The sequence below is a fragment of the Bos taurus genome, chromosome 13 (genome assembly GCF_002263795.3).
Source record: "Bos taurus isolate L1 Dominette 01449 registration number 42190680 breed Hereford chromosome 13, ARS-UCD2.0, whole genome shotgun sequence".
NCBI lineage: Eukaryota > Metazoa > Chordata > Mammalia > Artiodactyla > Bovidae > Bos > Bos taurus.
In genome coordinates, this window is record NC_037340.1 from 11,793,575 (window position 1) to 11,808,438 (window position 14,864).

Below are 14,864 nucleotides of genomic sequence, written 5' to 3' on the forward strand. Positions count from 1 at the left end.
CAGTGGGAGGGTACTGATAACTGTAATTAGCTATGTCGACAGGGTTTATTGATAACAGCAAGGGACTTTACATAAATAATGTTCTGGTTTTTAAACCTTGATCTAACAAGGCTGCCTCTCAAAATTACCTTTTAAAAGGTTTAAAAGGAGGATGAAGAGCCCAGCTGTGGGCATACCTGCAGTGAATTCATTCATGTCACTAACTGGAGGGGCCACTGAATCCTTCTGCGCCCCCCACCACACACACACACTTCAAAACAGTCAAAAAATAAATAACTCAGAGGATAACACTGGTCTATTTTTGGCTCTCCAAGAAGAATGAATTGGTATCAAACCTTGGATGATTTGTCTATGGTATATATTGTTGTTGTTCAGTCACTCGGTCGTGTTTGACTCTTTGCAACCCCATAGACTGGACTGTAGCACAGCAGGCTTCCCTGTCCTTCACCATCTCCTGGAGTTTGCTCAAACTCACGTCCATTGAGTCAGTGCTGCTCTCTAACCATCTCATTTTCTGCTGCCCTCTTCTCCCGCCCTCAATCTTTCCTAGCATTAGGGTCTTTTCCAATGAATTGCATCAGGAGTCCAAAGTATTGGAGCTTCAGCTTCAGCATCGGTCCTCCCAATGAATATTCAAGGTTGATTTCCCTTAGTATTGACTGGTTTGGAATACATGTAATCTATAACTATGAACAAATATGAGAGTTTACTTTTTGACAGCATTTCACATTTTTTTACTAAACTTAGTCATCTTAAAAAAATATCTGGGTGATGGATGAAAGACTGCTGTTTGATAAAGCAGTTAAATAAGTGCCATTTCCAGGTGGGCGCTACGAAGGCACCTTTGCTTACGGGGACTTGAGTATGAAGGCACCTTTCCTTACAGGGACCTGAGTCACAGGACTGACTCCCACAACCCGTGGGCCTGGAAGCTTCCACACAGGCTGTCCCGAGCCCTGCCAGCGGGACCCTTGGAGCCCTCTGCCATTCTGCACATGAAACAGGAACTCCAGCAATGAGAATCTTTGCCTACTTGGGAGTGACAGCTGAAGGGGAACTGCAGGGCTCCAGCCAGGTTCCCAACTGGATATCATACACATGAGAAAGAAGCTTCTATCATAAGCCTTTCAGATCTGGGACTGATCTGCTCCAGCAGGAAAGAACTCCAGATTTCCTTTCCAGGAGCAGGTGACTATTACCACTTGTGTCTGGAGAAAAAGAAAAGAGCCTCAGGCTCCTCCAGAGAATACTAGCAAATTACCTGGAGTTTGTGGGAAGATGGATATTAAAAAAAAAAAAAAAAAAAAACACTTCCAGATGTTTATCACAGGGGTGTCACTTTAAGAAACAACACACCTTAAACATACTGACCTGACCCGGAAGAGGCAATCTAGCTCCGGACCAGATTTATTCGAAGAGTCTGAAGTCTGTTTAGGTGTGGACTTAAAACCATGGAAATGATGACGATTAACTGCAATTAATTGAGTAATTAAAGTCTTTGTAATCTTTGCAGGTGTTCATATTGTTCCATTTTGTTTTTACAAATCGCTTTAGATTATAATTACAAGGAATAAGCCACTGGAAGTGAAGGTTGTTCATTAGACACTAAAGAATAAGCTGTAGGAAATACAAAAATGAAAATGTCACCATTTAAACATGGTGACAAGTTTTCAATCATACCCAAGGAGTGATACTGAATTCAATATAATTTACAGGAAAAAACAAAAACCAGCTACTTTGAAAACTGAAAGTTGATCAGTTGTGTCCAACTCTTTATGACCCCATAGACTGTAGTCCATCAAGCTCCTCTGTTCATGGAATTCTCCAGGCAAGAATACTGGAGAGGGTTGCCATTCCCTTCTCCAGGGGATCTTTCCCACCCAGGGATTGAACCTGGGTCTCCTGCATTGGAGGCAGATCCTTTACCTTCTGAGTTACCTTAGGGGTATGCAAAATATAGCCCAAACAAGGTTCTGGAATAATACAAGGATTTGCTCAGAATTTAGAGGCAACAATGGAATCAGATTTGGCTTAAACATCTTAAAATCTCTCAAAAGCTTCTACCTGTTATACTTCCAAGAACCAGAAGCGGAGTGAGAATGTAGAATTTTCCAGGGACAAGAAAGTGATCCTCTTTTAACAAAGGCTCACTCTTTTGTTGCCAAATGTGAAGCAACAGAGATTAAGAATAGGAATGTGGGTTCAAGTTCAGCAGTGTTGCTAAATGTTTTGAGAATGCAACGACGTTTCTTAAATCAAGGACAAATGAAAGACCCTTGACACAGGGGTACTTCCTGCATCTCCACGGACATTACTGACCTTACCAGCCTTCTGGCTTTGGTCTGGATTTTGGCCACTATTTGGGGGAAACACCTGACATGTGTTTCACCCGTTTGTAGAGAAAGGTAAAGAAAATTAAAATACAAATACAGTCCGACCTCATCAGTCGTGGATTTCCTATTTGTGAATTCACCTACTTGCTAAAATGGCTCTGCTGCTGCTGCTAAGTCGCTTCAGTCGTGTCTGACCTTGTGCGACCCATAGACGGCAGCCCACCAGGCTCCACCGTCCCTGGGATTCTCCAGGCAAGAACACTGGAGTGGGTTGCCATTTCCTTCTCCAATGCATGAAAGTGAAAAGTGACCCCAAAATCAATAGTGGCGGCATTCTGTGGCCATTTGAGGACACGAGTAAAAGGGAGAAAGAATATTTAAGTCCCAACATGCATGCTTCCAGCTGAGGTGGAACAGAGTGGTGCTCTCACTCTATAAACCAGTATCCTCTTGCAGTCAATTTATTGCCATGGTTTTTGCATTTTTTGTTGCTGATTTTGCTGTTGAAAATGGCCCCAAGCACAGTGCCAAAATGCTATCTAGTGTTTCTGAGCTCAAGAAGGCTGGGATGTGCCTTATAAAGAGAATATATGTGTTAGATAACTTTTGTCCAAGAATGAGTTATAGGGCTGTTGGCTGTGAGCTCAATGTTAATGAACCAACACTAACTTATTAAATGAGGTCTCTTTAAACAGAAACACACAGAAACCAAGGTTATGTATTGACAGGTGGATGAAAATGTGACCAGAGAATCACAGACACCTAAGCCTCTTTTCCTCTAAGAACAAGAGCTCAGGATTTGCTAATTAAGTGTTCATGGTGACTTCATACGTCTAAAAATGCCAGTGAATATAGCTTTCAGGAGCATCTATTGTTTCAGCAATTGAGGCACACTAGAAAACTGGATCAGATCTGGCAATAGAGTTCTATTTACAAAGTTACCACCAGGAGAAAATGAGCGTCACTCTTTCAATAAAGAGCAGCCGTCCCAAGGCCATCCAAGCTTTCCTATCAAACCAGCAACTCTCGGCAAATACACTGAATGGCCTTTGTGAGACTTAGTGGTTTTGGAAACGACAGAGCCATTTCCCACAGATCATCTGCAAACCTACTGACCTTTTACACCATGTGGCTGCCTGCATCCCAAACCCTGAGTGATGCCAGCCAAAACCCAGACCACAGCCAGAAGCTCATCAGTAACATCAATGGAAATGCAGAAAGTGTGCCTGGGTGGAGGGGTCTTTCCCTTGTCTTTGATTTTTAAAAGCATTATTGCCTTCTCAAAAAATTAAGCAACACTGCTGAAACTTAGCCCAGATTCCTATTGTTAATCTTTGCTGGTTTTTCTACAGCAATAGACTAGCAAGCCAGGAGGTTAAAAGTAGAGAATCATTTCCTGGTCCCCAGAGAATCCCCAGTTCCAGTTCCAGCTCTAACATATATGAAAAGGTAAAAACATTTCTAGAAATTTTAGGACTATTTAACCCAAACCCGATTCCATCATTTCCTCTAAATTCTGTGGGCATCGGTGTATTATTTCTACCTCCTGCTTTAGGCTATATTTTATCCTCACCCTCAAGTAGCCTGTTTTTTACTGTAAGTTATGTTGAATTCAGCATCCTTTTTTTCTTTTCTTTCTAAACTCAGTGAAAAGCAATGTTAGTATGATCACAAACAAGCTGCTTGGCTGAGAACTCGAATCCATTCTGAAAAAAACCCAGGCAGATAAGTGTCCTAGAATATTAACTGACACTGCCAAGATGGAGCCACGTCTAACCACGAACTGTGTGTATTTATACAAAACTGTCAGAGCTTCATGAGCTATTTTCTTCGAAAGTCCCATTTTCCCATAAAAGCAAGAATTCAAAGTTTATTACTAGAACTACTTGTTCTACTGAGTAGAAAATTCTTCTGTTTCCAAATATAATGAAGAACATCAAGAATTACAAGTAGAATTGAGTCAGTAAATGACAGCTTGTAGAGAACGACATTTTCATCTATTAAGACAATTACTGACGAATGTGAAGATGAATATGTAACTTAAGTAGATGGATATTTCTTCAAGCATTCAGACTCCTGAGATAATTTTAAAGCAGCAATTTGCAAGCTTTTTCACCCTCAGGACAATTATTGAAAAAACCTGGGAAATATTCAAACTCCATATCTCTTTTATAAGTTAGAAATTGGCAGGATTTCCAAAGAGATGAAATATTCCTTTATTTTTTAACTGACTACATTGTTGCATGTATTATATCACAGAACTGTTAAATTTCAGAGCTGGGTGGGACTACCATGCTTCAATTGGGGGTTATCAAAATGTGGCTGTAACTAACAAGAAGGGCATCTATCAAGGGGTCTGTAAGCCCTTCTCTATGTCCAGACAACTACAGGGCACTTCATGGTAACTAAAGCATGGACCCTACTATGTGGTATAAAATATCACCTTTTACTTATAGTAATTACCAATCCCATTTTCATAATGTCCTGGCCTCAGGACCATGGAGGAGAGAGGAGAGAGTTGGGAACGGGCAGGGATGAAGCTAAAGGCAGGCCCCAAGGATGGGGTAGTCAGAACAGTGGCTCCCAAAGTTGTCCTTGTCCCCACAACCCATGAGCCTGACAGGTTATTGGCAAAAGAGACTTGGTAGATGTGGAGAAATAAAGGATCTGGAGATGGGAAGGTGAGCCTGGAATGTGCAGTGTAATCACAAGGCTCCTTAAAAGACCCAGAGGGAATTCCTTGGTGGTTCAGTGGTTAGGACTCAGCGCTTTCACTGCTGAGAGCCTGGGTTCAATTCCTGGTCAAGGAACTAAGATCCTAAAAGCCACTTAATGCAGCAAAAAAAAGAAAAGAACACATATTAAAATTATTCAGTAAAGATCTTGCTTGTGGAAGAGCAGTGATTTGGGGTGGATCATTGCTGGGCCTGGCAACTTAATCTTTGCCTGCCTTGTGTGCTACCTGCTCTGTCATGTCCAACTTTTTGCAATCCCATGCACTGTACCCTGCCAGGCTCCTCTGTCCATGGAATTCTTCAGGCAAGAATACTGGAGTGGGTTGCCAGTCCCTTTTGCAGGGCATCTTTCCAACCCAGGGATCAAACTGAGGCTCTTGCATTATAGGCAGATTCTTTACCACCTGAGCTACCAAGGAAGCCCTGCCTGCATGGTGGGTAAATACAAATTTAGTAAATGCTCTGTGGCTCTCGACAGGTGATGCATTATCTTTAATTTGACCAGGTGATTAAACCTGCTTTCATTAAAACATATGACTCTCCGGTTCCCTTGAAAAAAAAAAAAAAGAAAAGCTATTAAAAAAATAATAAAATTTCTCTTGATAAAAAAAAAAGCCAGAGAAGGAGAAGGAGCTCTCATGGAAGAGAGGAAGATGGCATACTGATAGTTTTGAAGGTGGAGGAAGAGGCTGGGAACCAAGGAGGGCAGGTAGCCTCGAGGAACTGGAAAAGGCAGGGAAACATTCTCCCCTAAAGCCTCCAGGATGGCGGCTTGGAGTATGCCTTGATTATGTAGCCTAGTACCCCCACTTTGGACTTGTCACCTCCAGGATACTACATTTGCACTGTTTTAAGCCACCATTTTTATGGTAATTTGTTACAGCAGCAACAAGAAACTAATACAGAAGCCAACATCTAACTGACGGCATGTAAGAAGAGAATGAGACAGTGAGATGGGGCAGGATCCAGGCTGTCATCGGTACTTCAGGGTAAGTCAGGGACCTCAGTCGTTGGAAACAGAATCATAGTGATTGGGGCAGGGTCTTGGCTGAGTCTCTAGGAAGTGAGGTTTGGCAACGGGAAGGTAAGTTTGGGCCAGGACCCTAGTCCCAACAGGGACCCCACCATATAGATGGAAACCACGGTGGCTGCTCTGCCTCAGTGCCCAGGCATTCAAGAGGGTGGTGAGAGGACGAGCAGGCAGTGAGTTCCTGCCCTCCTTCTGCTGGAACTTCCGGGAAAAGAGGAGAGTTCCTTCCACAAGGTGAAGATACGAGTCTAGGGCTGTCAGCTGGAAGAACTGCCTAAAAAATAAAGAATCCAAGAGGACACAACTAGATGATGGAAACAGATCCAGACAGAAATCCAATTGCGTCAAGAAGCAAGTTTGACCCCTGATGACTTTTAGTTTTGAAGCGATACTTTGTGCTTAATCCAGTGTGAACAGGGTTGCTAAGTGAATGAGTCCTGAATAATACACAATCATTAAGAAAATTCTCTCTTTTCACATAGAAAACATCAGCTCTCTGGCATTTTGCTTGTTTAGTCGCTAAGTCGTGTCTGACTCCTTTGCAATCCTACAGACTAAAGCCTGCCAGGCTCCTGCCAGGTGAAAATACTGGAGTGGGTTGCCATTTCCTTCTCCAAGGGGTCCTCCTGACCCAGGGATTCAAATCCACATCTCCTGCCTTGACAGGCAGATTCTTTACCACTGAGTCACCAGGGAAGCCCATTTTAATGAGGGCAAATAAATTTGGGGGGAAGCAGATGGAGAGGAGAATAAAGGCTGGAATGCATGAGTCATGTCTTTTGTTAAGCCAGCCCAATACTTTAACACTTTTAAATACTTAAAAAATTAACACATAGGAACTGTATAACTATAGACATACATACAAAACAAGTAACCTGTTATTACAGTAGTTCCAGGAGAGAATGGATGAGGCAGAATAAGCAGGTTTAGCATTGGCTAGTTTGAAGTGTTTCTGTGATGAATGATTTAGTTTGAACAATAGCTAGGGTGTAGGGGTTGTCTTAAATTGTCTGGCCCGGGAGGATTAGAGGAGTGTTGTTCCTAAAAGTAAGAGCCCCACAGAGGAGGAGGTTAGGGTGTGAGCTCTGGGTCAGCTGGTCTGCATACAGAAGGCATGATCATAGGTGAGTCATGGACTATCTCTAGGAACTGGCTGATGCTGGGAGGGGCAATCCTTCCAGCATTAACAAGGCCCCAAGATGTCAAAACTTCAGAAACACATGGTTAATACACTTATATTATCCCATAACACTTTACCCATGAGCTATTTTCTTGTTAATGTATTTGTGTTCTGTTTATTTTCTATTAGCCCCACTGGAATGTAAGCTCCTTAAGGCAGGATAATCATCTGCCACATTCACTGCTAATTCCCAGCACCTACTACCGGAGACGATGCTTGATTCATGTGTATTGAAAGAATGAATGAATTTCTCTCCCTGGAATTGCTATTTCTGTCCCTTGCCCATTTTCCTATTTAACAATCCCTTGTACTTTTCTTATTGCTTTGCACTTTAATGAATACAAAAATTAAAGCTTGGTCAGTGATGTGTTTTGCAAATATTTTTTTCAGTTTCTCTTTATTTTTTAAGATGGTCTTAGCCATAAAGAAGTTTTAATTTTTATTTTCATGTAGTCTCAAAGTTATCAGTATTATTCTTTATGGCTTCTGAGTTTTAGGTCAAGCTTCTGCAGCTCAATATGATATAAAATAGCATGATATTTTAGTGTTTCATTATAATTAATCTTTGGGGTGATTAGAAATGATTTTGTATGGAGAAATAAGGTGGAGATCTACTTTTTCCTAAATTACTAGCACTATTTATTCAACAATCTACATTCCCCACTGGCATAAAATACATTCTTTAACATATACCAAATTGTGTATGTATGTGTGCGGGTGTATGTTTATGTTTTTATACACACACATGTTTATAAACCCAGGTCTCCCACACTGCAGGCAGATTCTTCACCAGCTGAACCACAAGGGAAATCAAGAATACTGGAGTGGGTAGCCTATCCCTTCTCCAGCAGATCTTCCTGACCCAGGAATCGAACTGGGGTCTCCTGCATTGCAGGTGGATATAAATTGGGAAGGGCATATTTTTTTCTGAACTCTCTATGACCCCTGACTAGTCTTATATCAATATCACATATTACCTAAATCACTATGAACTAATAGCATCTATTCTAACTAACAAGAGACAGGCCACACTCTATTACCAGATCATTAAAGGGGCCAGTTTTGCAGCTGACATGAACAGCTGTATCAAAATACAGAAATACCTGTGAAGGGGAAGTAAAATTACCAATGTGTAACCCCCCAACACATGAAATCAAACAGATACTCTGTTAATATAGCCCTTGTGATAGAGCAAAAGAGTTCAATCATTTGGTTTAAATCACTTTACCTTAAAAAAAAAAAAGCAAAATAGGAACTGCCACATCTGTCTCATCTCTCTTTGGAGCCAAAGGTGATTCTACCAACCTATGTCAGCCTCAGGGCCAAAGTGAGCTACACCAGAGGGCCAGGGAATGGGTCCCCACAGCTACAGGGGGGTCAGGGTCACTTTTCTTCATCATTTCTGACCATCTCAAAATGGACACCTATAGGATGTAAATGTTGGTTTGGTTATGGAAGGCTTCCCTCTCCTCCTCTTCATTTTATTCACAGAATTTAATCTTGCAGATTAAAATACAGAGAAACTGAGCCTATGCCAGGCATCAAACTTCTCTGTCCGGAGTCCTTCCATCCCCATCCACAAATGCACGCTCACACTGAGGCCTGACCACCTTCATTCAACTTCTCCGCGTATAACATCTATGTCACGTATCAGCCCAACTTCTGGAAGGCCCTACCCACCATGACCCTTTGTCAGTTTCAAGCATCACTTTGAGGACAACTTTCAGGAATCTGGGGGAAGGAAGAGGGAGCTTCCTGCCACCCTCTGTGCCGTTTGTTGTTTCAGGAATGAGTGCTTCAGCCACGCGCGTGTGACCATCTGCGTGTGAAACAATGGCGGTGAGCTCTTGTCAGCAGGAGCTATAACCTGAGTTGCCTTCAGTAGCTGGCACTGAAATATTAAAGGAGTCAAGGCACACACAGCGTGTGGAACAGTGGCTGGTCCCGAAAGTGCTCAACACTCGGGAGTCCGTCAATATTCTTGCCAGCTCTCCATGATTCTCGTCAAGTCTACAGTCGTGTGACACATGGTCCTGGGGCGTTTGAATGAAGCTGACAGGTCCCAGTGGACATCAGAGAGAACCCACCAGTCCTCAGTGCATAGATTACGGTCAGAGTTACTATCAAGACAAGTCATAGCAATTTCCCTGGTGGTCTGGTGGCTAAGACTCCACCCTTCCAATGCAGGGGTCCCTGGTTCGATCTTTGGTCAGGGAACTAGATTCCACATGCCACAACTAAGACCCATCATAGCCAAATAAATAAATTAAAATATTTTAAAAAGACCAAACTCATAAAACAATATAAATATCTCTCAGCATCCACGATCCTGGCACATCGAAGAGTTCTCTGTGTGTTGTCTTACTTACTTTTAACCTTTCAACGAAACCGTGAACCCCTGAAGCAGAATGAACCATAAAAACGACAAACTAAACCTCATTTTGCTTTCTACCTAATGATAAACTGAATACAATGAATTTTATAAATAGTAGGCCCAGTTCAAACCAGTTCCTAATATCTACACTTCTGTAAGAAAACCACTTCATATATGCTTTTACCCGAGTTTTCTGTTCACCTATACTTTAAATTGTAGATGAGGGCTGAAGGTGAGAGAGAAGTGAAACCTCTTTATGAAGCAAGCTGTCAAACTGCCATGACGAGAAACAAGCTATTAAAGAGTATACTTTATTTAGTTAATGAGCCTATATAACCAACTAATAGAGATTAAGCTTCATCTGAAAGGGGAGGGAATGAGGAAGGGAAGAGAATTGAGTGAGTGATGAGAGCTGGTTGCCAGGGAAACTTCCTTTATGAAAAAACAGTCACCCCACAGGGTGGTCATAATTTTTCTCCTTTTCAGTTTAATCCAAGTTGTAGGAAGCAGGAAGTCAAAGGGGTGGGGGGCATTAATCTCTCTCCTCTAAAGGCTTATATAAGATGGCTGAGAAGGGAACACTGTGCTTCCTTTCTCAGAAGCATAAACAGTCTTCTAAAAAATCTGAAAGAATATAACTCATTACCCAGACATCTGAGGATAAGTTGAAGCTGTAACCGTTTCAGAAATTAAAGGAATTCTAGGCCCTGAAGGATCTACACCATCTCACTGACTTGCGATCAAGGAGTTCTGGATAAGTTTTCTATCCAAACGTGGCAGGGGAAAATCTGCCAATATTGTAACAGTAACATTAGGGCATCAAATTCTATTGACTTGTTTGTAGTTCTTAAAATCTTTCATTCCATAATTTATCTTCAAAAAGCTAAACAGGAGTTGGTAATTAGCGACTGGTTTGCATTTATTCTTATTTCAATCAATTACCACTTTTTCAAGGATGAACGCAGACGTGTGTGGCCAGAAGCCCTCGCACTATGAATGAGTCATTCACACCAAATGAAGTTTTATCAACTGACCCACTCATCCACCTGCTGCCAGGAGGGCGTCAGGCCTGGAAAGAACCAAACGGCCCCTAGAAGGCTACTCTGGAAAACAAGAGGACATATGCCACAATGGTATTTTTCTAACCTTACAAAAGAATTAGAACATGAAAATACTTTCTCAGCAGAGCCTGGATTGAAATGGTATTTCATTCATCTTAGTCCCGGCTGGTTTTCATCGTGTCCACTTCTGGGGAGCACAGATGATATGTTTTCAAGCAACTTTAACATATTGGACACCTGAATATATATAGGTCATTAATCAAATGTATTTTCAGCCATGCTTAAAGTCACAGAAGTCTTGAAATCACAAGAACTGAGACAAGACACACTGTTCCTGGGCTTACTAGCCACGATGTTCCTGAGACAGTGTCAGGGAAGAACATGAGGATAATTGGCAGAGAAGCACAATTTGTTACAGCCACACAGATCTTCAATGGGAAAGCCAAGCATCCTGGTTATCACAGTCCTCAGCAGCTATTAACTTCCATGTCCCCCCTCCTTTTTTAAAATTTACCTCCAGAATATAGAAAAGGGGTCTTTATTTCAGTCTACCACTCGCTCTGTTGCTTGCATTATGGCAAAGGATGCCTCCTGTTCTAGCCTGATGTCTAAGCCCTTTGGTTTGGACACTCCTAGGCTATACATCAGAGAGAGCAATGGCACCCCACTCCAGTACTCTTGCCTGGAAAATCCCATGGACGGAGGAGCCTGGTTGGCTGCAGTCCATGGGGTAGCTAAGAGTCGGACACGACTGAATGACTTCACTTTGACTTTTCACTTTCATGCATTGGAGAAGGAAATGGCAACCCACTCCAGTATCCTTGCCTAGAGAATCCCGGGATGGGGGAGCCTGGGGGGCTGCCGTCTATGGGGATGCACAGGGTCGGACAGGACTGAAGCGACTTAGCAGCAGCAGCAGGCTATACATACACAGAGGCCTTCAGTTTGTGATGTGGTCACAAGAAAATATAATTCTGCTAAGACCGAGGCACCAGTCCTGGTCATCCATCAACCACTTCACATTACAACAAAATGAGAAGCTCATCAATTCACAAAGGTTCTATAAGCTTATATTAAAGGCATGATGGAAATTAAACAGCATCTTTAATCTACTGCAAATGTAAAATCCAGCAGGGAGAGAACAGGTGTAAACATTTCTGGCATACAATTCTGGAAGCACAATACAGGTAGCATTGTGTTGAAAGGCTCTTTGTCACAATAGATGGTACAATATGTTTTTTCCTGAGTATAGACTCAATAAATCAGAGGGAATGGCTGACCCTGAAGCAACATGAATTGCTCAGTGAGATTATTAAAGACCCAAATCATTAAGGACTCAGTTCGACAGTTGAAATTAAAAATGAATCTGTTCTGAAAATGCACCATATCAGACCTTTTTCTCATTTAGAGTCTGATATTATTTGTCAATGTAACTGCCTCTCTCTTAATCACATCTTCATGGTGGAAGATTTAGGCTCTGATTATGCTAAAAAAATGGAATTCTGTGTCATATTGACAACTGATTCTCAATGCTTCAAAAATTATTGGTAGAAGCAAAATAATTACTATTCAGGCTGGCAGTGAAAGATCCAGTGGCTGAAAGACCCAAAGGGTCTTAATGATCTGATAAGTGATTTACAATAAAGTCTTAAAACACTAGGGTTCCTTAATTAAAAAATATGTATGGTTTAAGAAAAGAAATTCAAATAGTATAAAAGGGTATATATTAAAAATGTTTTCTTCCTATTCTAAATGCGAATGCTTTCCTCCAAAAATCAACTCTGAGCAGTTTTCTGAATATTCCTCTAAACACTCCCTGTATATATAAGCATACATGTGCCTGTATAACCTATATAACCTTATTTAAAAACACAGGTATGAATACATGCTACAGGGACTTCCTGGTGGTCCAGTGGTTAAGAACCCACACTTCCACTGCAGAGGGCTCAGGTTTGATCCCTGGTCAGGAAACTAAGATCCCACATGCGGTGTGGGGTGGCCAAAAGATTTGTTTGTTTGTTTTTTAAATGCACATAGTACTTATCAAAACCACCCATATAAGCACTTAACGAAGTAACCTCATCCAGGGCATAACATTCCCATGGAAGTATACGGTGTAAATGGAACTTTCAATGCGGAAACAATGTTAATTTCTAGATGCAACTTGAGCATCTAGAAGCTTAGAATCAAGATGATCCTGTGCAACTATGTTGTTTTACTTACAGATGCCACTGCAGAGGTCTGCCTGTTACTCACTGTTACTTGCTGTACTCTAACCCAGAGAAACTGTTTCCTTCTCTGCACAGGATGCATCAACTCTCTGGGTCATATGCAGAGTGGGAGGGGTGCTATAGCTGGGAGACAGATGGAACAAAATAAAATACAAGTGAAAGGCCCTCAAACTCCTGCAAAACTTCCCTGAAGTATCCAAAATTCCTGCTACTGTCCACTTAGTTGTCCTCAAGGTACAAGTCCACCCACCTCCGGTCACTCATCTACCCTTAATCTCCCACGTTTCCACCATTCAGAAATGCCATCTCCTCTAACAAGCTGGGGATGACTGAGAACAGAAGATAGTGAGTCACCACGGAGAGGGGCTGGGAATGGCTTTTCTGAATATAAATATGCATAATTCAGTGGCTGGAAAACTATTCCTGGAATCAGATGATGAGCTGCTCAGGCTCTTCATAAGGCACCAGGGTCAATTTACTTAGTTAAGCAAACTGCTCTTGGGAAGGTAGATATTTGAGCAAAGTTAACAGTTATTTAAACATTATTTTAGGACAATTCCATTATTTGTATGTACTTTAGTTTTTAGATACATGAATTAATAAATTCCAACTCTACTCAGGAATGGCTAAAAGATTTAGCCACCCCCTTCAAGGACCTTTATCAAGGGTTTATAAACTAAAATAGCCGGAGTCCTTTCTTCCAAATAACTTGGCATCAATCGGCAGGAAATGTTCTGGTTGGGACTGCTTCTGAAATGCTCACTTCCTCTGCATTGACCCCATATCTGACCCAACACACTTTCTCCCCCACTCCCCGTCCCCATCCCATCTGACCCTACGGAGATGCAGTTCAGCCAGATGTTACCAATCCATCAAAATCCCCTGCTGACTCAAGGAACTCCATTCATTCCAGGAGAAGGATGGTTTCTTAAAACTTTAAGATATTAGAAAACACTTCCGGCCGCATCCTAGTCCCTGAACGGGAGCCCCTCTGCCTACTCATAAGCCTTACAAATTGGGCTCTGGGCTCTGTGGTTAGTATACTAGTGATGTCTACGTATATCATGCTCTTGCAGACAAGAAATTCCCCTTCTTTAATGATGTGCTTTTCTTAGGCTTCACTGGTTTGTTTTAAAGGCACCAGATGTCACATCTGTATGCAATGCAACTTCATCCCTATGTTAGAGAGCACTCCTGCAACCACTATGAGTGGAAGCACCACGTGCAGCTGCCCTGAAATGTGTTCAATCGCACGTGTTTGTCACTACGGTGTCTGAATAAATGGTTACTGAGGGTGATGAAAAGAAAGGTATGTTGAATGCAAATGCATATGGACACGTTAGCTTATTAGGGTGTTATACCAAAAAAAATCCCTAGATTTCTAAATTCATTGGCTTAACAATCATTTTAAGAATAATGATTTACTTAATAATCATTAATAATCAGAAATAATTTATTCAATATCAATAATCAGAAAAATTTACTTAATAATTATGAACCTTTTAAGTTCCAGGCATTGGGATAAATCTTGAGAATGTACAAATAAGACAATGCTTCAAGGGAGCTTACAGTTAGAAGAGAGACATGTGTGAGCAAGTGAAGAGCAAAAAGAATGCAATGAAATCATTTATGGGACAGTGGGAAAAGACAGGAAGGACTGGTTTAATTCCTAGAGATAAGGCAGGTTAGAAAGAGAACTGCAGCAAGAACTACTGAATTACTTAGGGACTAACCAGCCTATTCAGAGAGTGAACGAAGCCACTGAAGTTAATAAAATCATACAATATCTGAATTTTTTATTTATGGACTGACAACTGGCTTACCACATTGGTATGTCGATGAAAAAGGATTTTGTTTAATAACTATCTTCAAAAAGAAACTCATTTCCAAAAAATAAAATAACATATCCACATATATTAA

General features: G+C 41.4%; 1 protein-coding gene and 1 non-coding gene across 3 annotated transcripts in view; one reads left to right on the forward strand and one right to left on the reverse strand.

Annotated features, from left to right (window-relative positions):
• The window catches only part of CAMK1D (calcium/calmodulin dependent protein kinase ID), a 394,574-nt gene that overhangs the window by 125,193 nt on the left and 254,517 nt on the right, over window positions 1-14,864 (reverse strand). The gene's annotated exons all lie outside the window — the stretch shown is intronic.
• Window positions 5,071-5,143, forward strand: TRNAE-UUC (transfer RNA glutamic acid (anticodon UUC)). The gene has a single exon. It is a non-coding gene; the product is annotated as a tRNA-Glu (tRNA).